This window comes from Ursus americanus, chromosome 21 (genome assembly GCF_024610735.1).
Source record: "Ursus americanus isolate L20-20 chromosome 21, mUrsAme1.1.p, whole genome shotgun sequence".
Taxonomy (NCBI): domain Eukaryota; kingdom Metazoa; phylum Chordata; class Mammalia; order Carnivora; family Ursidae; genus Ursus; species Ursus americanus.
Window position 1 is genome coordinate 36235002 of NC_142147.1, and position 25927 is coordinate 36260928.

Below are 25927 nucleotides of genomic sequence, written 5' to 3' on the forward strand. Positions count from 1 at the left end.
CTTGGGTCCCCACTCCTCAGTGCGCCCTCAGAGAAAAGAAGTCAATCACTCCTGTGTCCCTGGTCTCTGGCCGCACTCTGTGCTCACTGGGCCTATGACCGAGCGTTTCTATCTCAGGTACAAGGCCCTGTTTGGAGCCTCCAAACCCAGCAGATTCCTGCAGCATGCTCCCATGCTACTCCTCCTGGGGGAGGAAAGGGAGACTCCCCACTTCTGCCGCTTATTGGGCCCCGGCTCGAAGAACAGCAGCCCGACTGTGCAGCAGATCATGGTTTATGGCCACCCTGAGCGGAAAGCCCACTCCTCGGCTCACTCTTTGCAGCTGGCTTCCCTGCTCTGATACCTGGGGGCTCTGCCACACTTAGGCACCCTCAGCCTCTCTGTGACCCCGAGAGTCCTGAGACCACACTGTCCCAGCAAGGGGTCCACCCCTGTCTTAGCCACCAGAGTGACGTCCCTCCGTGGAGCAGACTTCTAACAGTTCTGATTTTGTGCTTCTCTGCTCTCTCACTTGCTGGTAGCTGGCTGATGGCAGCTCCCTCCCCCCATGGTCTCTCTTCCCATATATTGCCTCGGATTCACTTCTCCACACATTCTACTTTGCAGAAATTGGTCACTTTTCTGTTCATAGGATGCTGCTATTCCTTTCTTTAGTCTCCTGTTGAGTTCGTAGGTGTTTAGAATAGTTTGATAGCTATCTAGCTGAACTCCTGGGACCAGACAAAATTTAGGGCTCCTACTCCTCTGCCATCTTGGACTCCTAGCACTGGAACAGCTTTAAACCTCCATCTACCGGGTGCAATTTCACGTTTTATTGCAGGTTGGTAAAATCAAATTTCCTGGTTGCCTTTTGAGGGTGTGGCTGTCCTGGGTCTCATCACACAGCTTTATCCCTTCTAATTAGCGCCCAATGCAGGAATTGATGTACTAAAAATTAACTTCATTGATCTTCATCTGAGAATATGGTTAACAAGGCATAATTTTTTCTGATCAATGCTACTGATCAATCACCTAATGAAAGAAAAATGAAGCAAGGACCTCCTTGGCATCAGAATGAATTTATATACCTCCGAGGCAGCACACCTATAACTCAGGACTGGTTCTCTGTTCAGGACTCTGCACTAAGAAGAGATAACTTTCATGCACACTGAGAAATTTGTGCTCTGTGCTTTCTAGGAAAGGATGTGTGTTTCGGAGAGGGAGGGGAAATCACCTCCTATGGCAATCAGCCTCTGGGCAAACAGAACTTAGTGTCTGGCATAGCTAGGTGAAGCAAAGTGGCTCAATTTACAGAAAGGCAGGCACAGGAGGGCTCCCCACACCTGCCCTTCTAGTGGTCTTTGCATACAGCTTTATCAAGATCCTCCGTGGAAGGAAGGAAGGCCAGGAAATAAGAAAGAAGGAAAACATTTTACTTCTCCTCAGTTACAGCCAACCAAGATAAGCCAAGCTCTCAGGACTGTGCCATCAGATGAAATGCTAAGTCCAGGCAAAAGGGTGAAATGAGCCCACTCACTTTTTATCTCCTCCCTTGTCCCCAACTTGACTCCTTAGACGTTGCACAGTGCCAGTTGAGGGGCTCACTTGTCACATGGCAGTGTTTCTTTATTACCCTCAATTAGTGTTTGTATTTCAAAATAAACCTCTGGAGAAAGCAATGCTCCCCCCGAAGGAATGACTCTCTTATTGGAATTCCAAGCACCCTGGTTCCTGGGGCAGGAGCATTCCTGTTACTGTAAGGGTGGGGGTGGGGGACAGGGGTGTTTTATGGTGCCTCTGGACTCACACAGCTGAAGACATAACCTCTTCTGCCTAAGCATGAGGCCCCTCTCTGTGCCCCTCAGTGGATTGCAGACATGCAGTCACTCGTGGGTACCTTCACAGACGCTCTCTGCATGTCCGTGGGGCTCCCACGCTGTGGATCCCATGATTCCCACAGGCAGCCTGGAATAACAAGGGGCAGCACCCCATTCTCCTGCCCTCGCCACCTTCCATCTCCCCTCCACAAGCACTTGCTGTCCCTTGATAAGGAGGAGGGAAAACTACAATCAAGTGCTTCCTAACCCAGATGTCACGAATAAATGTCACCAGATAATGTCCAACGCCAAAATAAATAAAAAAATAAACAAATAAATAAATCTATCTTAATCTGCTATTTTGCTAAATAGCTTCAGCTCCCTTTGTCTTGATTTCTACCTCCATGTACACAGAAAAGGACACTTGTCTCATGAAATTCATGAGCTCATGTGTATACATCACTGCCCTATGTTGTATTATTTACTCTGTGGGTAGGAGTGTCTCTCTCCATGGAAATAACAAGTCACTGGGCAGAAAATCATTTCATAGTAAAAAGAAAAAGGGAACTTCCAAAAGCAAACAAAGCCCACCATAGTGGAAATTCCTTCACCTTCCTCTAAGCAGCCCCATCCGGAACGGGCTGCAATCTACCCGTGATCCAGCCAGCAGAACCACTCCTCTCCCTCCTCTCCCTCCACCTCATTGACGCACCACCAATTTCTGAATGTCAGCCACAACCACGCCTCTTCCCCAGGGTCTCATCATGCCTCTTTCCTTTTAACCTCCATCTTGTTTAAACCACTTAACTCGGTCATCATCCATGATGGCAGGGAAAGTGTTGATCAAAATCAAGTTACATTGTTTAGGGAGAAATAACCCCATCTCCTGGACGGTCGTGGTTTTTAGTACCCAGGGCTGCAATTCTTTGAAGTGGATGGTAAGCTGGGGTTTTGACAGGCTGGGAGGAAAATAACGCCAAGACTCTGGAGGAGGCTGCCAGCCACCAATTCAATCCTTGTGTTTGGCTGCCATCTTGTGACACACTGGGATGTGCAGCTGAGGACCCAAGGCAGCATTTATGTCTAACATTGTAAAACCTTTCCCCCCCCAAATGTAAACCAATAAATAATAAATGCCAATACAACCTCTCTTAGCCGAAATGGCTGAATTAATATTAAAGCCAGTTCTTCAGGCATCAAGGAACCTCATTATATAGGAAAACATTTCACAGCTGACTCAAACTTCGTCAGAAATCTAAAGTGTGTCCTGACATTGGCACCTAAGACACCTCCCCCTTCACGTTCTCCTCACCACCCAACCCTGTGTCAGATGGGCTGGGCCGTCTTCTTGGCTATGAGCCAGGCGTGCGGGCTTCCCTCACGGCCATCAGTGCTCCAAAAGCAAAGACCAACAGGCGTCCAGCAGTGTGCTAGAGATGGATCTGCCATCAACACCCTCATAGCTCCCGGGTGTCCCCACTGAGTCCAGAGGACCATGTCAAAGAGAGGAGCCCCTCCAAGCTCACGAAGAGGGCTGCTGTCCCCAGCCAGGCCCTGACTGCTCTGCAGACCAGCACCTGGGATAAAGTGGAGTCGGTGTTCCATGTAACTTCACTGACAAGCGGGAACGGACCCTCATTAACGAGGTCTGACTTGGCTACTGCGAAGATGGAAAATGACTGAGTCCAGCCTCGCCCTGGAGCTATTCTCCAGCTGGCAAGCTCCACATCCCAGCTCCCCACACGCCTGAGGCTCTGGGATGCAGCCCTCAGGGCCCAGAGCTCACAGAGAACCTTTCCCAGGACATGACCCCTCTCCAGTAGGGCAATAGAGGCTTCAGGGGGGTGGCTAAGGGTCCCCAGGGCACCTCTCATTTAACGAGCAAGACACAGGGGCCCAGAGAGCACTCAATAGATAAATATCTGTTTATCAGATGAATAAAAAGGAACGTGTGAGTGATCTGGGGAAATATTCTGAGTAGTTATAAAAAGGTGAAGTTTGCACATGTAGGCTGCTGCCATCACAGGATGCACTGAAAACATTTTTCAGCTACAGAATTTCTCTGCTGAAATTCCTCCTATTTTACCCATTTTGTCCCGCTTTTCTTCTAAGTTATTCAATGTACTTATAATAGTGTTCTTTATTGAAGTACACTTGACATACAATATGATACTAGTTTCAGGTGTACAACATGGTGATTCAACAATTCCATACATTACAAAATGCTCACCATGATAAGTGTAGTCACCATCTGTAATCATACAAAGTTATTGTATTATTGGCTATATTTCCTACTCTGTACTTTCCATCCTCATAACTTATTCATTTTATAATGAGAAGGATGTACCTCTTAAAATTCCTTCATCTATTTTGCCCATTCCTCCCCACATCCTCTTCCCTCTGGGAACCACCAGTTTGTTCTCTGTGTTTAAGAGGCTAATTCTGCTTTTTTTTTTTTTGTTCGTTTGTTTGTTTTGCTTTTTAGAGTCCACATATAAGTGAAATCACACAGCATTTTTCTTTTTCTGTTCGATCATTTCACTTACCCTTGTACCCTCTAGATCCATCCATCTTGCTGAGAATGATAATATTTCATCCTTTTTTATAACTGAGTAATATTCTATTGTACACACAGTTGATTCTTGAACAACACAGAGTTGAACTTCATGGATTCATTTATTCATGGATTTTTTTCAATAAATATAATGAAGTACTGTAAATGTATTTTCTACTCCTTAAATTTTAAATAACATTTTCTTTCCTCTAGCTTACTTTATTGTAAGAATACAGTATATACCTAATGAATCATGGAACTTTACATCAAAAACTACGGATGTACTGTGTGGTAACTAACATAATATAATAAAAAATCTTATTAAAAAAGAATATGGTATATAGTATACATAACATATAAAATATGTGTTAACTGACTTTATGTTTATTTTATCAGTAAGGCTTCCAGACAACAGTGGACTTCAGTATTTAAGTTTTGGGGTTGCAAAGAGTTATGTGCAGATCTTCTACTGTGCAGAGGGTCAGCATCTCTAACCCCCTACATTGTTCAAGGGTCAACTTGAACATATTCTTTATCCATTCACCTACTGATGGACGCTTAGTTTGCTTCCATTTCTTGGCTATTGTAAATAATGCTGTAATAAACATAGGGGTGTGTATGACTTTTTTTCAATTAGTGTTTTTGTTTTCTTTAGGTAAATATGCAAAAGTGGAATACTGTGTCCTATGGTATTTATTCTTTTTTATTATTATGTTCAATTAGCTAACATATAGTACATCATTTGTTTTTGATGTACTGTTCAATGATTCACCAGTTGCATATAACACCCAGTGCTCATCACAACGCATGCCCTCCTTAATACCCATCACCCAGTTAACCCATCCTCCCATCTCCATCCTTTCTGAATCCCTCAGTTTGTTTCCTGGAGTCCAGAGTCTCTCATGGTTTGTCTCGCTCTCTGCTGTCACCCCCTTCTGTTTTCCCTCCCTTCCCCTGTGGTCCTCTGCACTATTCCTTCTGTTCCACTATTCCTATATGAGTGAAACAGTATAATTGTCTTTCTCTGCTTGACTTTTTCACTTAGCATAATTCCCTTCAGTTCTATCCATGTCGATGCAAATGGTAGGTATTCATCCTGTCTGATGGCTGAGTAATATTCCATTGTATATATGAACCTCATCTTCTTTACCCATTCATCTGTCGAAGGATACCTTGGCTCCTTCCATGGTTTGGCTATTGTGGACATTGTTACTATGAACATTGGGGTGCATGTGCCCCTTCTTCTCACTACATCTGTATCTTTGGGGTAAATATGCAGTAGTACAATTGCTGGGTTGCAGGGTAGCTCTATTTTTAACATCTTGAGGAACCTCCATACCGTTTTCCAGAGTGGCTGTACCAACTTGCATTCCCACCAACAATGTAGGAGGGTTCCCCTTTCTCCACATCCTCGCCAACATTTGTTATTTCCTGCATTGTTAATTTTTGTCATTCTAAGTAAAGTAACGTGGTATCGCATTGTGGTTTTGATTTGTATTCCCCTGATGGCTAGTGATGTGGAGGAATTTTTCATGTGTCTGTAAGCCATTTGATGTCTTCTTTGGAGAAATGTCTGTTCAGTCTTCTGCCCATTTCTTGACAGGATTATTTGTTTTTTGCATGTTACGTTTGAGAAGTTCTTTATAGATCTTGGATACAAGCCCTTTACCTGTAGTGTCATTTGCAAATATCTTCTCCCATTCCATGGGCTGCCTCTTAGTTTTTTTTGTTTTTTTTTTTTTACTGTTTCCTTTGCTGTGCAGAAGCTCCTTATCATGATGAAGTCCCAAAAGTTCATTTATGCTTTTGCTTCCCTTGCCTTTAGAGACGTGTCTTGAAAGAAGTTGCTGTGGGTGATGTTCAAAGAGGTTACTGCCTATGTTCTCCTCTAGGATTTTGATGGATTCCCGTCTCAGATTTAGGTCCCTCATCCATTTTGAGTTTATCTTTGTGATTGGTGTAAGAGAATGGTCCAGTTTCATTCTTCCACCTGTAGCTGTCCAATTTTCCCACCAGCATTTTTTGAAGAGACTTTTATTTTTCCATTAGATAATCCTTCCCGCTTTGTCAAGATTAGTTTCCATAGAGTTGAGGGTCCATTTCTGGGGTCTCTATTCTGTTCCATTGATCTATGCGTCTGTTTTTGTGTCTGTTCCATGCTGTCTTGATGAGCACAGTTTTGTAATCTAGCTTGAAGTCAGGCATTGTGATGCTCCCAGCTTTGGTTTTCCTTTTCAACATCCCTCTGGTGATTCAGGGTCTTTTCTGGTTACAAACAAATTTTAGGATTGTTTGTTCCAGCTCTGTGAAAAATGTCAGTGGTATTTTGATAGGGATTGCACTGAAAGTGTAGATTGCTCTGGGCAGCATAGACATTTTCACAATGTTTATTCTTCCAATCCATGAGCATGGAATGTTTTTCCATATCTTTGTGTCTTCCTCGATTTCTTTCATAGATGTTCTGTAGTTTCTAGAGTACAGATCATTTACCTCTTTGGTTAGGTTTATTCCTTGGTATCTTATGGTTTTTGGTGCTAATATAAATGGAATTGATTCCTTAATTTCTCTTTCTTCAGGCTCCTTGTTAGTGTATAGAAAAGCAACTGATTTATGTGCATTGATTTTGTATCCTGCCACATTGCTGAATTGTTGTATGAGTAGTAATATGGGGTTGGAGTCTTTTGGGTTTTCCATATAAAGTATCATGTCATCTGTGAGGATAGAGTTTGACTTCTTCTTTGCTTATGTGAATGCCTTTTCTTTTTGATGTCTGATTGCTGAGGCTAGGACTTCAAGTACTATGTTGAACAATAGTGATGAGAGTAAGCATCCTTGTTGTGTTCCTGACCTTATGGGAAAAGCTCTCAGTTCTTCGCCATTGAGAATGATATTCGCTGTGGGCTTTTCTTAGATGGCTTTATGATATTGAGGTATGTTCCCTCTACCCCTCTACTTTGAAGAGTTTTAATCAGGAATAGATACTTTATTTTGTGAAATGGTTTTTCTGCATTGAGAGGATGATGTGGTTCTCATCTCTTCTTTTTGTTAATGTGATCTATCATGTTGCTTGACTGAGCCCATTTCCATGAAAGGGGGTGGGGCAACTCCACCCAGGCAGAGATACCTGAGAAACAGCACGGCAGGCCCCTCCCCCAGAAGCGAGTCTGGAAGAACAGGTGGATGACAACCCTATGGATCCCATAAGACTGTAAAATTTCAACGCCAGGGGAAAATAGTATATTGAGCTCCAGGTGTTGTCTCACAACTTGTTTATTTTTCAGATAAAGTTATCCTTTTCTTTTTCTTATGCTTTTTCTCTTTTTTATTCTTTTTACCTTTTCTCATTTCAACCCGATGTTTATTATATCAACTCACATCTCATAGTTGCTTTTTAACTTGTATTTTTCACAATGTATTTTTTTACAGATATACGCTTCATTTTAGTCCTTTTTTCACTCTACTCAATATTATCTTTATATGTGTTCGCATTTATATATGTATTTATATATTACATTTTTATAAATTTTACTTTCTTTGGAATTTTGGGATGTAGTGTCTTCTAACACACAGACCAAAATTCACCCATGAACAGGTGGAACACCCTGCTTTGTCCACACTAAGAGCTTATAGTCCTTCTGCCCCTCCCCCTTTTATCTTTTCCTTTTTTTTTAATTTTTAATTTTATTCCTATGGTATTTCTATTTTTAATTTTTGAGGAAACTCCATAGTGGTTTTGCATAGTGGATGCAAAATTTTTCATTCCCACCAACAATCCATGAGGGTTCCCTTTTCTCCATATGCTTGCCAACATTTTTTTTTCTTGTATTTTTAATTTTAGCCATTCCTACTAGTGTGAGGTGACATTGCATTGTGGTTTTGAGGTGCAGTTCAGTGATGATTAATGATGTTGAGCATTTTCCATGTATCATTCTTTTTGTTACCTGTATGTCTTGTTGCAAAAATGCCTATTCAGGAATTCTGCCCATTTTTACTTGGATTATTTGTTTTTGGTGTTGAGTTGTATGAGTTCTTTATACATTTTGGATATTAAGCCCTTATGAGATAGATCATTTGCAAACATCTCCTATTCAGTAGGTTGCCTTTCCATTTTGTTGATGGTTTCCTTTGCTATGCAGAAGCTTTTTACTTTGATGTAATCCCAGTAGTTTATTTTTGCTTCTGTTTCCCTTGTCTGAGGAGACAGATCTAGAAAAATATTGCCATGACCAATAGCTATGAGATTACTGCCTATGTTTTCTTTTAGGACTTTCAAGGTTCCAGGTCTTACCCTTAGATCTGGAATCCATTTTGAATTTATTTTTGTGTATGGTGTACATACACAAATACGTATCCAGTTTTCCCAGCACTGTTTATTGAAAAGAGGCCTTTTCCTGATTGTATATTCTTGCCCCTTTTCTTGTAGATTGACCATGTAAGTGTGGATTTATTTCTGGACTCTCTATTCTGTTCCATTTATCTATGTGTCTTTTTTTTATATATATTATTTATTTATTTATTGACAGAGAGAGACAGCCAGCGAGAGAGGGAACACAAGCAGGGGGAGTGGGAGAAGAAGAAGCAGTCTCCCAGCAGAGGAGCCCGATGTGGGGCTCGATCCCAGGACTCTGGGATCACGTCCTGAGCCGAAGGCAGATGCTTAACGACTGAGCCACCCAGGCGCCCCTATGTGTCTATTTTTGTGCCAGTATCATACTGTTTTGATTACTGCATACTGTAGATTTATAATATAGTTTGAAATTTGGGATGGTGATACCTCCAGTGTTGTCTTCATTCCCAAGATTACTTTGGCTATTCAGTGTCTTTTGTGGTTCCATACAAACATTAGGATTCTTTGTTTAGTTCTGTGAAAAATACTACTGGTATTTTGATAGGTAGCATATTGAATTTGTAGGTTGCTTGGTGTAGTGTGGACATTTGAACAATATTAATGCTTCTAATCCATGAGCATGGTATATCTTTCCATTTGTTTGTGTCACCTTCAATTTCTTTCATGAAAGGCTTATAGTTTTCAGAGCAAAGGTCTTTCCCCCTCCTAAGTTATATTTATTTTTAGGTATTTTATTCTTCTTTATGCAACTATAAATAGGATTTTTAAAATTTCTCTTTTGCCAGTTTATTAGTGTGTCAAAGTGCAACAGATTTCTGTACTTTAATTTTGTATCCTAAGAGGCAGCCCACGGAATGGGAGAATATATTTGCAAATGACACTACAGATAAAAGACTCTTATCCAAGATCTACAAAGAACCTCTCAAACTCAATACACAAGAAACAAATAAACAAATCATAAAATGGGCAGAAGATATGAACAGACACTTTTCCAATGAAGACATACAAATGGCTAACAGACACATGAAAAAATGTTCAAAGTCATTAGCCATCAGGGAAATTCAAATCAAAACCACACTAAGATACCACTTACGCCAGTTAGAATGGCAAAAATTGACAAGGCAAGAAACAACAATTGTTGGAGAGGATGTGGAGAAAGGGAATCCCTCCTACATTATTGGTGGGAATGCAAGTTGGTACAGCCACTCTGGAATACAGTGTGGAAGTCCCTTAGAAAGTTAAAAATTGAGCTACCCTATGATCCAGCCATTGCACTACTGGGTATCTACCCCAAAGATACAGATGTAGTGAAGAGGAAGGGCCATATGCACCCCAATGTTCATAGCAGCATTGTCCACAATAGCTAAATCATGGAAGGAGCCGAGATGCCCTTCAGCAGATTACTGGATTAAGAAGTTGTGGTCCATATATACAATGGAATATTACTCAGCTATCAAAAAGAATGATTTCTCAACATTTGCTGCAACATGGACGGCACTAGAGGAGATAATGCTAAGTGAAATAAGTCAAGCAGAGAAAGACAATTATCATATGGTTTCTCTCATCTATGGAACATAAGAACTAGGAAGATCAGTAGGAGAAGAAAGGGATAAAGAAAGGGGGGTAGTCAGAAGGGGGAATGAGGGGCGCCTGGGTAGCGCAGTCATTAAGCGTCTGCCTTTGGCTCAGGGCGTGATCCCGGCATTCCGGAATCGAGTCCCACATCGGGCTCCTCCGCTGGGAGCCTGCTTCTTCCTCTCCCACTCCCCTGCTGTGTTCCCTCTCTCACTGGCTGTATCTCTGTCACATAAAAAAATAAAAAATCTTTAAAAAAAAAAAAGAAGGGGGAATGAAGCATGAGAGACTATGGACTCTGAGAAACAAACTGAGGGCTTCAGAGGGGAGGAGGGTGGGGGAATGGGATAGGCTGGTGATGGGTAGTAAGGAGGGCACGTATTGCATGGTGCACTGGGTGTTATATGCAACTAATGAATCATCAAACTTTACATCAAAAACCAGGGATGTACTGTATGCTAACATAATATAATAAAAAAAATATGATTAATTTTGTATCCTGCAGCTTTACTGAAATCTTTATTATCTCTAATAGTTTTTTGGTGGAGTCTTTAGTTTCCTATATATAGTTTCATATCATCTGCAAATAGTAACAATTTTACTTCTTCCTTATCAAATTGGATTCCTTTTATTTCTTTTTCTTGTCTGATTGTTGTGGCTAAGAATCCCAGTACTCTGCTGGGTAAAAGTGGCAAGAGTGGACATTCTTGTCTTATTCCTGATCTTAAAGGAAAATCTTTCAGCTTTTCAGCATTGAGTGTTAGCTGCTGCTTTGTCATATATAGCTTAATAAAAAAAATGTTGAGGTATGTTCCCTCTAAACTCATTTTGTTGAGTTTTTTTTTTATTAATGGATGTTGAATTTTGTCAAATGCCTTTCTGCATCTACTGAGATGTTCAATGATTGCTATCCTTCATTTTATTAATGTGGTGTATCGCAGTGTTTGTTTCCTGGATATTGAACAATCCTTGCATTCCTGGAATAAATCCCATTAATTTGTTGCGGATGATCCTTTTAATGCATTGTTGAATTCAGTTTGCTTAAATTTTCTTGTGTATTCTTGCATCTATGTTCATCACGGATGTGCCCTGTAGTGTTTTGTTTTGTTTTGTTGTGTGTGTGTGTGTGTGTGTGTGTGTGTGTGTGTGTGTGGTGTCCTTATCTGGTTTTGATATCAGGGTAATGCTGGCCTCCTACAATCAGTTTGGTAGTTTTCTTGCCTCTTCTATTTTTTGGAATAGTTTGAGAAGAATAGGTATTAACACTTTGTTAAATGGTAGATTTCACCTGTGAAATAGCCAAAATATGGAAAGAGTCCAGATGTGCATTGACAGATGAATGAATAAAGAAGATGTGGTGTGCGTGTATGTATATATTATTCATTCATAGGTAGAGATAAAGATAATGGAAATATTCCATTATCCCATATACATTCCATATATATACACATATATACATATATATGTATATATGTGTGTATATATATGTGTATATATACAATGGAATATGTGTATATGTATATATGTGTATATATATATACAATGGAATATTACTCAGCCATCAAAAACAATGAAGTCTTGCCATTTACAATGACGTGGATGGAACTAGAAGGTATTATGCTAAGCACAATAAGTCAGTCAGAGAAAGACAAATACCATATGATTTCACTAATACGTGGAATTTAAGGAAGAAAACAGATGAACATAGTGGATGGGAAGGAAAAATAAAGTAAGATGAATACAGAGGGAGACAAACCATAAGAGACTCTTAACTATAGGAAACAACCTGAGGGTTGCTGGAGGGGAGGTGGGTGGGGGGATGTGGTAACTGGGTGATGGGCATTAAAGAGGGCCCTTGAAGTTATGAGCACTGGGTGTTGTATGCAACTGATGAATCACTAAATTCTACCTCTGAAACTATTAATACATTATATGTTAATAAAGTGAATTTAAATAAAAATTTTTGGGAAAAAAGGAATTCACCTGTGAAGCCATCTGGCCCTAGACTTTTGTTTGTTCGCAGATTTTTCATTACCAATTCAGTGTTGGTACTAGTGATGGATTTGTTCACATTTTCTATTTCTTCCTGATTCAGTCTTGTGGGATTATATGTTTCTAGTTACCCATTATTTCTAGGTTGTCCAATTTGTTGGTATATAATTTTTCATAGTAGTCTCATAATTATTTGTATTTCTGTGGTGTCAGTTGTAACTGCTCTTTCATTTCTGGTCTTATTTAAGTCCTCTCTTTTTTTTTATGAGTCTGGCTAAAGCTTCATAAATTTTCTTTTCAAAGAACTAGCTCTTAGTTTTACTGATCTTTTCTATTATTTTTTCATTTATTTCCACTCTGATCTGTATTATTTCCTTCTATCTGCTGATTTTTGACTTTGTTTGTTCTTCTTTTTCTAATTCCTTCAGATGTAATGTTACATTGTTTGAGATTTTTGTTTTTTTAGGTAGGCATGTATTGCTATAAATGTCTCTCTTAGAATATGTTTTTGCTGTATCCTAATGATTTTTGAACTATTGTGTTTCCATTTTTGTTTGTCTCATGGTATTTTTTAAATTTTCTCTCTGATTTCTTCATAGACCCATTGGTTGCTTAGTAGCATGCTATTTAGCCTCCATGTGATTGTGTTTTTCCATCTTTTTTCATATAATTGATTTCTAGTTTAATAACATTGTGGTCAGAAAAGATAGTATGATTTCCTTCTACTTAAATGTACTGAGACTTCTTTTGTGGCCTGGACCTTATTGAAGCATATGCCTTGTGCCTTCCCCAGAGGTCCTTGCTAGCGGACTTTGATCTTCCAGGGGCTCCGATGTCCAGGCTGCTGAACTGACTCACTCAGGCTGTCTTAGGGAGGCAGGGAACCCAGGCTATATATATATATCTAACAATTATAAATATTTATGCTCCTAATTTGGGAACAGCCATAAATCAACCAATTAATAAATAAAGAAACAAACTGATAATAATACAAGAATAGTAGGGGACTTCAACACCCCCCCCATAGCAATGGACAGATCATCTAAGCAGAAGATCAACAAGCAAACAAGGGCTTTGTATATATATAAATTTGCTTTCTTTACAATTTTGGGATTCAGTGTCTTCTAACACAGAGACCAAAATACACTCAAGACCAAGTGGATCACCCTGTTTTGTCCACCCTGTGAGATTATATTCTCTCCTCCCCCCCCCCCTTTTTTTTAATGATTTTTTATTATATTATGTTAGTCACCATACAGTACATCCCCGGTTTCCGATGTAAGGCTCAATGATTCATTAGTTGTGTATAACACCCAGTGCACCATGCAATATGTGCCCTCCTTACTACCCATCACCGGTCTATCCCATTCCCCCACCTCCCTCCCCTCTGAAGTCCTCAGTTTGTTTCTCATAGTCCATAGTCTCTCAGGTTTCATTCCCCCTTCTGATTACCCCCCTTTCTTTATCCCTTTCTTCCCCTACCGATCATCCTAGTTCTTATGTTCCATAGATGAGAGAAATCATATGATAGTTGTCTTTCTCTGCTTGACTTATTTCACTTAGCATTATCTCCTCCAGTGCCGTCCATGTTGTAACAAATGTTGAGAACTCGTTCTTTCTGATAGCTGAGTAATATTCCATTGTATATATGGACCACAACTTCTTAATCCAGTCATCTGTTGAAGGGCATCTCGGCTCCTTCCACAATTTAGCTATTGTGGACATTGCTGCTATGAACATTGGGGTGCATATGGCCCTTCTCTTCACTACGTCTGTATCTTTGGGGTAAACACCCAGTAGTGCAATGGCTGGATCATAGGGTAGCTCAATTTTTAACTTTTTAAGGGACCTCCACACTGTTTTCCAGAGTGGCTGTACCAACTTGCATTCCCACCAACAATGTAGGAGGGATCCCCTTTCTCCACATCCTCTCCAACAATTGTTGTTTCTTGCCTTGTCTATTTTTGCCATTCTAACTGGCGTAAGGTGGTATCTCAGTGTGGTTTTGATTTGAATTTCCCTGATGGCTAATGATTTTGAACATTTTTTCATGTGTCTGTTAGCCATTTGTATGTCTTCATTGGAAAAGTGTCTGTTCATATCTTCTGCCCATTTTTTGATTTGTTTATTTGTTTCTCGTGTATTGAGTTTGAGAAGTTCTTTGTAGATCTTGGATACCAGTCCTTTATCTGTAGTGTCATTTGCAAATATATTCTCCCATTCCGTGGGCTGCCTCTTAGTTTTTCTGACTGTTTCCTTGGCTGTGCAGAAACTTTTAATCTTGATGAAGTCCCATAAATTCATTTTATCTTTTGTTTCTCTTGCCTTTTCTCCTCCCCCCTTTTTAATTTCACTTTTTTATTTACCTTTTTCTTTTTTTTTCTTTTTCCTTTATTTTTGGTTCTTGATCTCTTTGGATTTGTCTAGTGTGTATTTTGCTTAGGTGTGGCCAATATTTTTGGTTTTGTTCACTCATTCATCTATTCTTCTCTGTGCAAAATGACTAGAAGAAGGAATTTACAACAAAAGAAAGAACCAGAGGTAATGTTCTCTGCCACAGATCTAATCAATATGGATATAAAGAAAATGTCAGAGCTGAAATTCAGGATAACAATGAAAAAGTTACTACCTGGACTTGAAAAAGCATAAAAGACACTAGAGAACCTCTTAGTATAGAAATGAGATCTAACCAGGCCAAAATTAAAAATGCTCTGAGATGCACTCTAAATTGGGTGCTCTAACAGCTTGGGTGAATGAGGCAGAAGAGAGAGTCAGTGACAATGAAGACAAGTTGATGGAAAGGAAGGTAGCTGAGGAAAAGAGAGAAAAACAACTAATAGACCATGAGGAGAGGCTTTGAGAAATCCGTGATGACATAAAACAAACCAACATCACAATTATTGGGGTCCTTGAGGGTGAAAAGCGAGAGGGAGAGAGAGAGAGTGAGCACGCAAGCACCTGAAGGTGTATCTGAGCAAATCATAGCTGAGAACTTCCATAATCTGGGGAAGGAAACAGGCATTCATGTCCAAGAGTTAGAGAGGTCCATTCCTAAATCAATAAAAATAGACCAACCCCTGGACATATAATAGGAACAAGGGCTTTGAATGAAACACTGGACCAGATGGACTTCACAGATACACACAGAGTATTCCATCCTAAAGCAACAGAATACACATTCTTCTCCAGTGCACATGGAACATTCTCCAGAATAGAGCACATATGGGTCACAAGTCATGTAGGTCTCAACTGGCATCAAAAGACTGGGATTACTCCCTGCATATTTTGAGAGGACAATGCTTTGAAAGTGAACCCAATCGCAAGAGGAAATTTGGAAGGAACTCAAACACATGGAAGTTAAAGAGCATCCTACTAAAGAATGAATGTGTCAACCAGGAAATTAAAGAAGAATTAAGAAAATTCATGGTAACTAATGAAAATTAAAGCAAAGCCCTTCAAAAACTTTGGGATGCAGTAAAGGTGGTCCTAAGAAGTACACTGCAATACAAGCCTCTCTCAAAAAATTAGAAAAATCTCAAAAACACAAGCTAACCTTGAACCTAAAGGATCTGAGAAAGAACAGCACACAAAGCCTAAGCCAAGCAGGAGAAGAGAAATAATAAAGATTAGAGCAGAAATCAATGAAATAGAAACCAGTAGAACAGTATCAATGAAACTAGAAGCTGGTTCTTCGAAAGAATTAATAAGATTGATAAACCCCTAGCCAGACTTATTCAAAAGAGAAAGGACCCAGATTAATAAAATCATGAATGAAAAAGAAGAGATCACGACTAATACCAAGTTAATACAAACGATTTTAAGAACATATCATGAGCAATTATATGCCAACAATTTAAGTAATCTGGAAGAAATGGATGCATTTCTAGAAACTTATAAACCAGCAAAACTGAAACAGGAAGAAATAGAAAACTTGGACAGACCCACGATCAGCATGGAAATTGAAGCAGTAATCAAAAATCTTGCAACAAACAACAGACCAGTGCTGGATGACTTCCCAGAGTAATTCTACCAAACATTTAAAGAAGAATGAAAACCTATTCTTCTGAAGCTGGTAAAAAAAAAAAAAAGAATGAAAACTTCCAAACTCGTTCTATGAGGCCAGGATTACCTTGATCCCAACGCCAAAAAAAGGACCCTATCAAAAAGGACAATGACACACCAATATTCCGATGAACACGGATGCAAAAATTCTCACCAAGATACTAGCCAATAGGATCCAACAGTACATTAAAAGGATGATTCACCACAACAAAGTGGAATTTAATCCTGGGCTGCGAGGGTGGTTCAACATTTGCAAATCGATGTGATACATCACATTTATAAAAGAAAGGACAAGAACCACAGGATCCTCTCAATTGATGCAAAAGAAAGCACTTGAAAAATCACAGTATCCTTTCTTGATTTAAAGTCTCCACAGTGTAGGGATAGAGGGAAGAAACCTCAATATCATAAAAGCCATATAGAAAATTCCCCAGCCAATATCATTCTCAGTGGGGAAAGACTGAGAGCTTTCCCCCTAAGGTCATGAACACAACAGGGATGCCCGCTCTCACTACTATTGTTCAACATAGTACTAGAAGTCCTACCCTCGGCAATCAACAACAAAAAGAAATAAAATGCATCCAAATAGGCAAAGAAAGTCAAACTCTCACTCTTTGCAGATGACATGATCTCTATGTAGAAAACCCAAAAGACTCTACCCCAGAATTGCTAAAACTGATACAGGAATTCAGCAATGTGTGTGCATATTTATGTGTTGTATGTATACGATGTGTATGTGTGAGTATATATGGCATATATACCTCCCAAGTACTTTCCCATTCAAGAGAGGAGAAAGAAGAAAACGAAACAAAATGACTCTGGCAGTGTGAAAGAGGCCCATCGTCTGGGTGTGTCTGGCTTCCTGGAAAGCCAGGCAGAGGGCTGGTTACAGGGACGGCTTTGAGCCCGGTGGACCCAGATTAGAGTCTGGACCCTGACACTCCCTACCTGGGTGGCCTCAGGCAGACCAACCTCTCTGCACCTCACTGCTCCTATGTGTAACACGGCAGTGGCCGCCATGCCGAGGTGGGAGGACGCTGTCAGGATTAGTGGGCTAGGCCATGGAAAGCCCCCAGAGCCCTTTTCAGATTTGAGATGGCTCAAGGCCAACCCGTGTGTGGGTGTGTGTCTGTGTGTGTCTGTGTGTGTCAGGGTGGGGGGTGTTCCCTGTAAAATATTCCTTGGACGTCACTCCTCCACCTCTGCCCCCTCCTAGGATGCTTCCCAACCTCAGCTTTGTCCTGGAAGCTGGACTCCCCCTTCCCTTGGAACCCCAGCAGTAAAGCCAGTGCTGAGCCTTTCAAACACCCTGCCTGACCCAGAGGCCCCTGGTGCCGGTACCTTGGGGGACAGCCTGTGTTGGCCTTGGGCCCATACATTCAGCAAACATGAACTTTGCACCTGGGACTTCTCCAGGTTGCTGGGCTCCCTTCCCTGCCCACTGAGGGGAAGGAGGAAGGTGTACAGGCCTCAGGGTCAGAGATCCTGAATCAAAGGCCAAAGGGAGAGGTCTCTCGGGGTTGAGGAAGGTGCAAGGGAATCCCGTCCAGAGCGTGTGCGGGCGGCGGTAGAGCGCTGGCGGTGGGCACGAAGGAGCGCAGCCTGAGGGCCGCGGGGACTTCACTCCAGACTCAAGAGCCAGGCCTAGACTCCGACCAAGAGAAGACACTCCGGCTGATTCCTTGGGCTAGGACCCCGCGTTCTCGTTCCCGCCAGACATCGGAAACCAGTGGAGCACTTCGTGGCTCCAGTGCCGGTAGACGTGGCAGCCCAGGTGGCAGCCAAGGCAGGGGCACCGGCTATGGGGGCGTGCACTGGCAGGTGACTGATCAGAAGGTGGCAGGGGGCGGGGTCTGTGCGGGGTGGGGCGGCTGGAGGGCGGGGACACCCTGGGTGGGGCGGGGCCGGAGAAGCGTGGGCCTGGGTCTCCCCAGCTCTGCTGGCCCTGTCCCAGCAGGTGAAGGGCTCAGTGCGCCGCACTGCAGGGGTGAGGCCCCTGCCGGGGCTGCAGTGCAGGGAGACCTGCGGGCTGCAGATCTACCCCAGGCCTCAAGGGTATTCATTTGCCACATGAAGACACTGTGGCACGGAGAGGCTGACATCACGCCAGAAATAAGCGGCAGCGGCCCAGCTGGGGTCAGAACCTGCAGCCGCGCTCAGGGCCCTGCACCCAGCGCCACGCTGCATAGTGACCCTGGGTGTGTGTATGACCTCCCCAGGTACCCACATGTGTGCGCCCTCCTCAGTAACCTTAGGTGTGCGTCACCCTCCTCTGGGTCCCAGGTGCGTGGGTGGGGCGGCAGGGGTTACATATGCAGGACAAAGTCCTGGAAGGATGCCCGGTGAGTCAGCACCCCCGGCCTGGCCTTGCGGGGTAAGTTAGAGATGACCAGGAATGGGGGTTAAGGATCTCGGAGGGTAGCATTCCTCTGCTGGGGACTGGTAGCTTCTTTACCTTTAGAAAACGAAGCAGGGAGACTCTGAGAGGCTGCAGAGTGACCTGTTTATGGGCCCGTGGGTGGGGAAGGTCGCCCAGCCAGGGCCTATGGCAGAGAGAAGGCAGTACCGGCTTAGCTTTGCCTCTGTGGCTACGGGAAGGTGGTCCAGGGGGGCTCGCTCTTTTGAGTTTTCAAGAGAAATCAAGAAATCAGATGTATGTGAAATCTGATTTTCAAATACTAGCAACAGTTCAGTCTTAAAATCTGTGGGCTCATCTGACAGTGCTGGTGGGGTCCACGTGAGCCCTTCGCACTGGGGCCTACAGAGCTGGGAAGACAAGGCTTACAAGAGCCAGGCCACACAGTGGGATTTTATAAATTCCAGCAGAGAAGCAGAAAGATGGCAGGTGAGCAAGATCACCCTGACTCCTTCAGAGGCTCTGCTTTTGTTTTTCTTTTTTCATTCTTTTTTTTTTTAAGGGTGCATGGGGGTCTGTCTTAGCTCTGAAGCCTTCCTCTCCCTGCTCTCTCACAATCTGGTCCATCTCAAAAAGCCGGGCTGCACTCTCAGGGATGGGCTCATGTCCCTCTTCCCCAGAACCTTGCTGTCATCAGCAGACCAGCCTGGTGGTGCAAGAAACCAGGGCTGCAAGTTGGTATTTGCCTTCTCTGTGGCTGGCGATGGGCTTGCTGTGACCAGAGCCCGTGTTGTGGACAAATCTGATTCTGAAATAGGTGTGATATGGGGAGGGGAGGCCCCGTTCCCACCCTCTGAGGTCTGTCCCCATCAGAGTACTCTTCCTCCCTCCTTACTGGCGTCCTCGTTGCTTACAGACAAAGGCAAGCTTGCAGTGGGAGGAGAAGCAGGACTGGCTTCCTTGCTCACTCTGGCAAGCCCGGAGAAGTCAGGAGGCCGGGGTTTTTAGCAAGGACTCAGGAGATGGGGTGACAAACCTTCCTTCCACAAGAGTCTACTGATGCTCTAACGTCTAAAATGATTCTCACAAGGAAATTAAACCAGGTTTGTCTTGGAGTGAGGCAGCCACAATGCCACCTCTTCCTGTGGTGTGGAGCTGTTAAACCCGGCCAGAGGTGGGCCACGTCATCCCCTGCCCTCCCACACACCGTGACCCCTGCTGGCCCTCCAGTTCTGCAGAGCCCTGGGCTCCTGCCTTGTGCTGGGCTGCCTGGGCTGAGTGGAGGTTAGGAGTAGCCTTTGCACGATGATGCCTTATTAGCCCCTGTGGGTTTATAGGAAGTCATTCAGAGCCCGTGGGAAGCTAGGTTTTTAGATGCACAATAGAGTATGAAGTGGCTGTGTCCTGCCTCCTGGCCATGCATTTTCTTGTTACGCAGAAAGTGTTTCCAGGGTGCAGGTGCATAATCCTGCAGAAACCCTGTATTAGGAGTGGTGTCTGGGCAGAGTGCCCTGGCCAGGAAGCCCGCCTTGCAGACCATGCTTGGGGTCTTCATGTGCCTGGATATGGGGAGCTCACTGTAGCCTCCAGATAGGCCTTCCAGGATCGAGCTTCAACTCCCCTTTTCCCAGCATAACTGACAGATAGAAAGCTGCATATAAACCAGATATAAACTATGCCACGAATAGATGTTTTACAGGAGGATTATTAGATTTTTGAAAGGTTTAATTATGATAGTAATTCCTTTGGTTATCAATATTTGTAATAAATTAGTATTTTAAAGAAAACTCATTTACGTAGCTTCACAGCACCATGGCTACTGGGTAAATCAAGTCACACCCTCCATCCCCTCATTTCTTAGTGACTTCTGCCATGTGCAGTCCCTTTGCTGTTGTAATGCTATCTGATTATTGTGACCTTTGTGGATGAGTCTTGACATTCACGTGGGCTCTCTTCCAGGGTGGAGGGGCAGCATGGACTCTGTCTGTGAGGGGCTGCTGGTAGTGAGCAAAGGTGCTGGAAGCTGGGAGGTGTATTGGCAGGTCCAGGACACATGGGGCCAGAGGAGGGGGCAGGCACCCCTGACTCCTCCTTCTTCGTCCCTTGAGCACCCCTGCAGGGCCTGTCCCTCCATCGCCTCTACACCCCACTTGGTCAAAGAGACACATTGGGGGAGGCTTGTTTGCACTTTCTGAACTCGAGCACCAAGCAGCAGATGTCCGATGTCTGGGTCATGCTCTCGTAGAGTCTTGCTGTCCGAGGTGGGGTTAGAGACCAGCTGGAGCTTGTCCCCACGCAGAATCTCAGCCCACGCACGCGGGCTGCATTTCCCAAGGTCATCAGTGATTCTGTGCCCTTGTGGAGAACCACGGATCTCAGAACACGGCAGGGGCCAGAGCACAGGACACCCCTTACCTCTGCTGGGATGGCAGAGAGGTCCTGAACCCTGACTGTGGTGATCCTGCAACCCAGAGATTCATTCTAGGGGCTCAGAAGTCTCTCTCAGGACTGGGAGGATGATTTTACATCAGAGGCTGCTTCTGGATTCTCCTTGGGTCAGAAAGAAATGTATCCAAGAGTTACTGAGCAACAAGGTCTGCCCCAAGCTTTGTTAAGTTCCTTTAGGGACTGCACGTATGAAAAGCGGAGTGATGGAAGGAAGTGCCCTTAGAGTCTTGGGTCCAGCTGAGGCCAGAAGGAGAAGCATCAGCTCGTGGCCACTTTGATTTTACTTCCGGGGCCTGTCAGGTGGCCCGTCCGTGTTGTGGGTCTCCATGCCCACTGACCCTGGGGCAGAGTCCACCCTGCCCTTGCCATGCCTGCCTGCCAGTTTCCCACCAGTGCAGCAAACAGTTTGTGACCTCAGAGAATTGTTCTAAGGTCATTGGTCCAAAGGTCCATCTGTCTCTCTATCCGAACAGATGCAAAACCCTGGAATACCGTGGTTTGGTTTATTCTCTGGTTGTCCCATCTTACTGGTCCTCCTTAGGGTCAGCCTGTCCTGCCTTTACCATCCCCCATGCAGAACTGGACAGGCTTTAGGAGTGGCTGCTGATGGAAAAGCCAGTGGTTGTCTCAGCAACAGAATATTCATTTAGAGCCAACATGTCTGCGGGCCGCAGTGTTCCAGACTCATACCAGGTACTTGCATCCATTCTGTCCAGACCTTTCCAAAATCCAGCTTGTAGGTGGGTTGTCTCATTTTACAGGTGAGGACTCTGACGCTCTGCTCAGGGTCACAGGCGGGCAGGGGTGGGCACAAGGCCAGTGTGGTCATGGAGTCAGTACTTGCTCCCTTTCTGGCTTGGCATGAGCTCCGTTCCCTATCCCACGACAGAGGAGTGGAGGCTGGGACGTCCTGCTCTCCGCCAGGCTCTGTGCCCTGGGGAGGCCTGAGGCAGCAGGAAGGGCGCAGACTCAAGAGAGGGCTCGCTTGCCTCACTAGTGATGACCCGTGGGAGCCAGGGGCCGGGCCTGCTCCGTAACCCGGCACAAATCAGAAGCGAAGCAGAGGGCAAGGAAGACCTTTTGTCCCTTCTGCGGACTGTGTTGCATATGAACTAAATGCTTCCTGGCTTCGTCCGTGATAAGGACCCAACCACAGGGCTGGTGCCGTCTGTCCCGCGTACGGCAGAGCTCCCGTTCTCTACATGAGGACTGTTCCTCGGAACTCCAGCCAGAGTAACATTTGGGTGCAGATACTCCGACGCTCATTAAAACTCTCCCTTTGAAATGCTTCCTTTGAGGTTCAAAAAGAAGCCCCTCTCGGTGGATGACGTCATGAAGCTGCTCATTTCCATCGCTGAGGAGAGGAAAATGAAGGGGGGCTTCAAGCATTCTGGGAGCTTCATCGGTGGTCTTCTCGGAGGCGTAACTGGAGCAATTGCTGGTGAGGCTCGGAGAGACGGTCAGCCTCGGGGGTGTTGTAACAAAGACCTACGAAACCACAGAGACCTCACAGAAGTCTCTGTCCTGTGGGAGATGTTGGTTGAGTTGAGGTTGCTTCGGTGACATGATTTGTGTCCCTAATTCCTCCTACTGAAAACACAGGCTTCTGAGTGTGAAGGTCTCGGAAATGCAGGGTTTTCCCGAAATGGCATCCGTGTCATGCAGACCTGGAGGGCGCCTTTCCTCTCAGAGATGTGTCCGGGCATCTGAAGATTAAAGGGTGTCCTGGGTCCCTTGGATGGTATCCTTCCCCGTCCCCATTACAGGTCACTGCAGAAGGGAACCCGGGAGGAAGCTGGGTTTGCTGAGCACCCCCTAGGAGCAGACGCTGTCTGGCCATTTTACATGAGCTCATTCAGAGCGACTCCCCATTCTGAAAGCAAACAGTCTCAGGCAGAAAAAGCACAAATATCCTAGAGGGGTCGTTCCTGCCTCCCGCTTTTGCCACCTGCTCCTCCTTGACAGCCAGTTTCCAGCAATGAATGGAGGTTTGGCTGACTTTCCCATCATTCTTGGAGCCAGGAAGGGTTACTTCCTCTGGCTTGGGAGCAGGAAGGGTTCCTGTGTAGTCTGACCGTGGGTCAGGGCTGCTGCATGGACCTCACTTGAGGAGGGGCTGGATTAGTTCTCCCGGGAGGTGCCTCAGATGGACCCTGCAACACAGGGAGCTTTGCCACGTGTTCGGACGCACTGGGCTCAGATGCATCACTGGATGCTGCTCTGTGCGGGCAGTCTGTGCTGGCGACAGGGGAGAGCTCCCAGTCCGGCCTGCAGTACTCCCACCATACAGGCTGGAGAGGTGATGGCCTATCTGCCCAGGTTGGCTTCTGTTTCCGGCTCCTGGCATGGCTTCCTGCTCTGCTCTGTGTTTCTGTGGCAGGACTGGCACACAGGGACATTCCATGACGCTGAGGTCACACTGGGGAGTAAGTCAGCGTGTGGGGGGGCCCCAGACCGTCCACCTGTCCGTGTCCCTTTGCAGTCTGTGAATGAGTGAGTCCTGACCTCAATTCTCACCATCCAAGCACCAGCCAGTAGGATAGGAGACAAGGCCATTGCCTCCTTACTCAGTGACAGTCTACATCTTTGTCCCCCCCATTAAGGTGCTCAGGGGAGGGCCTGATGGGTCCTTTATCATATAGCTGTTCCCAGATGCCATTGTGGGAGCATCTATTTTATCTGGGTTGTGTCAGCGCTGGTGGAGAACACGATGTCTGCCAGGAGAACCAGGGGACTCGCTACTTGCAGCCCCTAGTTGTGGGCGGGAACATCATTTTACCCAGAAAACCAAGGAATTTTCTCTTCTCCAAATAATGAGTAATTTGCTGGTTGATATTCCTGGTGACTTCTTGCATTAAGTGCTGCTCTAAATCAAATCTTGATGTTCTCCTAACGGTTTAGTGCAGATGACGGCAACTCTGGGCTCTAAGCGCTTCACGGGTGTCATGAGGAAAAGTTCAGTAAAACTTCAAAACACTGGTTTTCCCTCCCCGAATCCTCCCTGCTTTTGGAGCGGAGGGGAAGGGTGGCCAGGGGCGGTGTTCAGCCTCCAGGGCCCGATGCTGGCCTGGGCTCAGCCCCAGGGGAGCTGTGTGCTCAGATGCCTCCACACTCGGCTTCTGGAGAGGGTGCAGGCTTTACTGCCTGTCGGCGGGTTCCAGCCCACACCCGGGTTCTCTCTGCCGGGGCTCTGTTCTCTCAGATAAACCTTTTATTCCGGAATAGTAGTAGAATTACAGACAAGCTGGTGAGACCGTGTAGAGAACTCCTGTGTATCCCTTGCCGCTTCTGTTCCCCTGACGCTACCATCTTGTTACCAGGTGCCCTTGTCAAAGTAAGAAACCAACACTGATGCATCACTACTAACTGGTCTCCAGGCTTTATTTGTACTTTGCCAATTTTTGCATTACTGATGTGTTCCTGTCCCAGAAACCAGCTCAAGCTATCACAGTGCATTTAATCCTCATGCCTGCTTCGTCTCCCTGGGTCTGTGACCGTTTCTTGGACTTTTCTTTCATGGCCTTGAGGAGTACTGGGCAGGTATTTGTAGGATGCCTCTCTGTTTGGGTCTGCATGAGGGCTTTCTCGTGCTTAGCCCGGGGTTGGGGACCTTTGGAAAGCTTACCGAGGACAGAGGTGGACGCCTCTCTCATAGCACCATTCCGGGGACGTGAGACATCCACAGGCCACCCTGGCGATGTCCACCTTGATCACCTGGTTAAGGTGGTCTGTGCCAGCTTTCCCCACTGTGAAGTTAGTGTCCCCCTTTCCATGCTCTGCTCTTTCGGAGAGAGTCACTAACTCCAGCCGGGCTGCCTCTTTTAATATCTGATCATCGATATTTTAAAATCATGGGACTTTTTTGTTCCAGCTCTCTGAAAAATGTTGGTGGTATTTTGATAGGGATTGCATTGAATGTGTAGATTGCTCTGGGTAGCATAGACATCTAAACAACATTTATTCTTCTAATCCATGAGCATGGAATGTTTTTCCACCTCTTGGTGTCTTCTTCAATTTCTTTCATAAGTGTTCTATACTATTTAGAGTACAGACCCTTTACCTCCTTGGTTTGGTTTATTCTTGTGTATCTTATGGTTTTGGTGCAATTGTAAATGGGATCAATTCCTTAATTTCTCTTTCTTCAGGCTTGTTGTTAATGTATAGAAATGCAACTGATTTCCATACATTGATTTTGTATTCTGCCATGTTGCTGAATTGTATGAGTTCTAGCAATTTTGGGGTTCAGTCTTTGGGTTTGCCACATAAAGTATCATGACATCTTGAAAGAGGGAAAGTTTGACTTCTTCTTTGCCAATTTGCATGTCTTTTATTTCTTTTTGTTATCTGATCGCTAAGGCTAGGATTTCTAGTACTCTGTTGAACAACAGTGCCACCACCTGTTTAGACAACGACCCAGTTCTCCATCACTCACAGGCCCACTCAACCCTCTTCACTCCTCTCAAGTACCAGCTTCCCCTGAAAGCACTTAAGTTTGAGACCCCTGCCCCAGGGCACCTTCCTGTAGCCGACCTGGACCCACCTGGTCACATAGAACTTTCCATTGACATAAGGGCTTCAAGTCCCAACATCATGCACCTTACATTTGATCATAAATTTTACCTTTAATAATAATGGTTATGCCTTTTCAGGGTCACAGGAAGAGAAGTAGTTGAGGAAGTTGTATTTGGTAGTTACCATCATACAGCTCTGGAGGGCTGGCATGAGAAACCGTTGCTTCAGAGTGAAGGTCTCCTCCTCTGTCCCCAGGGTCCTTTAGCCAAACGATTTCCCTGGAA

The 25927-nt window shown here is 44.5% G+C and overlaps 1 protein-coding gene across 5 annotated transcripts in view; it reads right to left on the bottom strand.

Annotated features, from left to right (window-relative positions):
• LOC123791369 (protein C19orf12 homolog) overlaps positions 1–25927 on the bottom strand; it is a 67603-nt gene that overhangs the window by 24657 nt on the left and 17019 nt on the right. For 3 of the 5 annotated variants that reach the window (XR_015728093.1, XR_006779361.2, XR_015728092.1), the window contains one exon: positions 14334–25921. The exons of the other annotated variants lie outside the window; for them this stretch is intronic. The gene's annotated coding sequence lies outside the window, so the exon portion shown is untranslated. Of the gene's footprint in view, positions 1–14333; positions 25922–25927 lie in introns of those variants that run through there. 5 annotated transcript variants of the gene reach the window in all.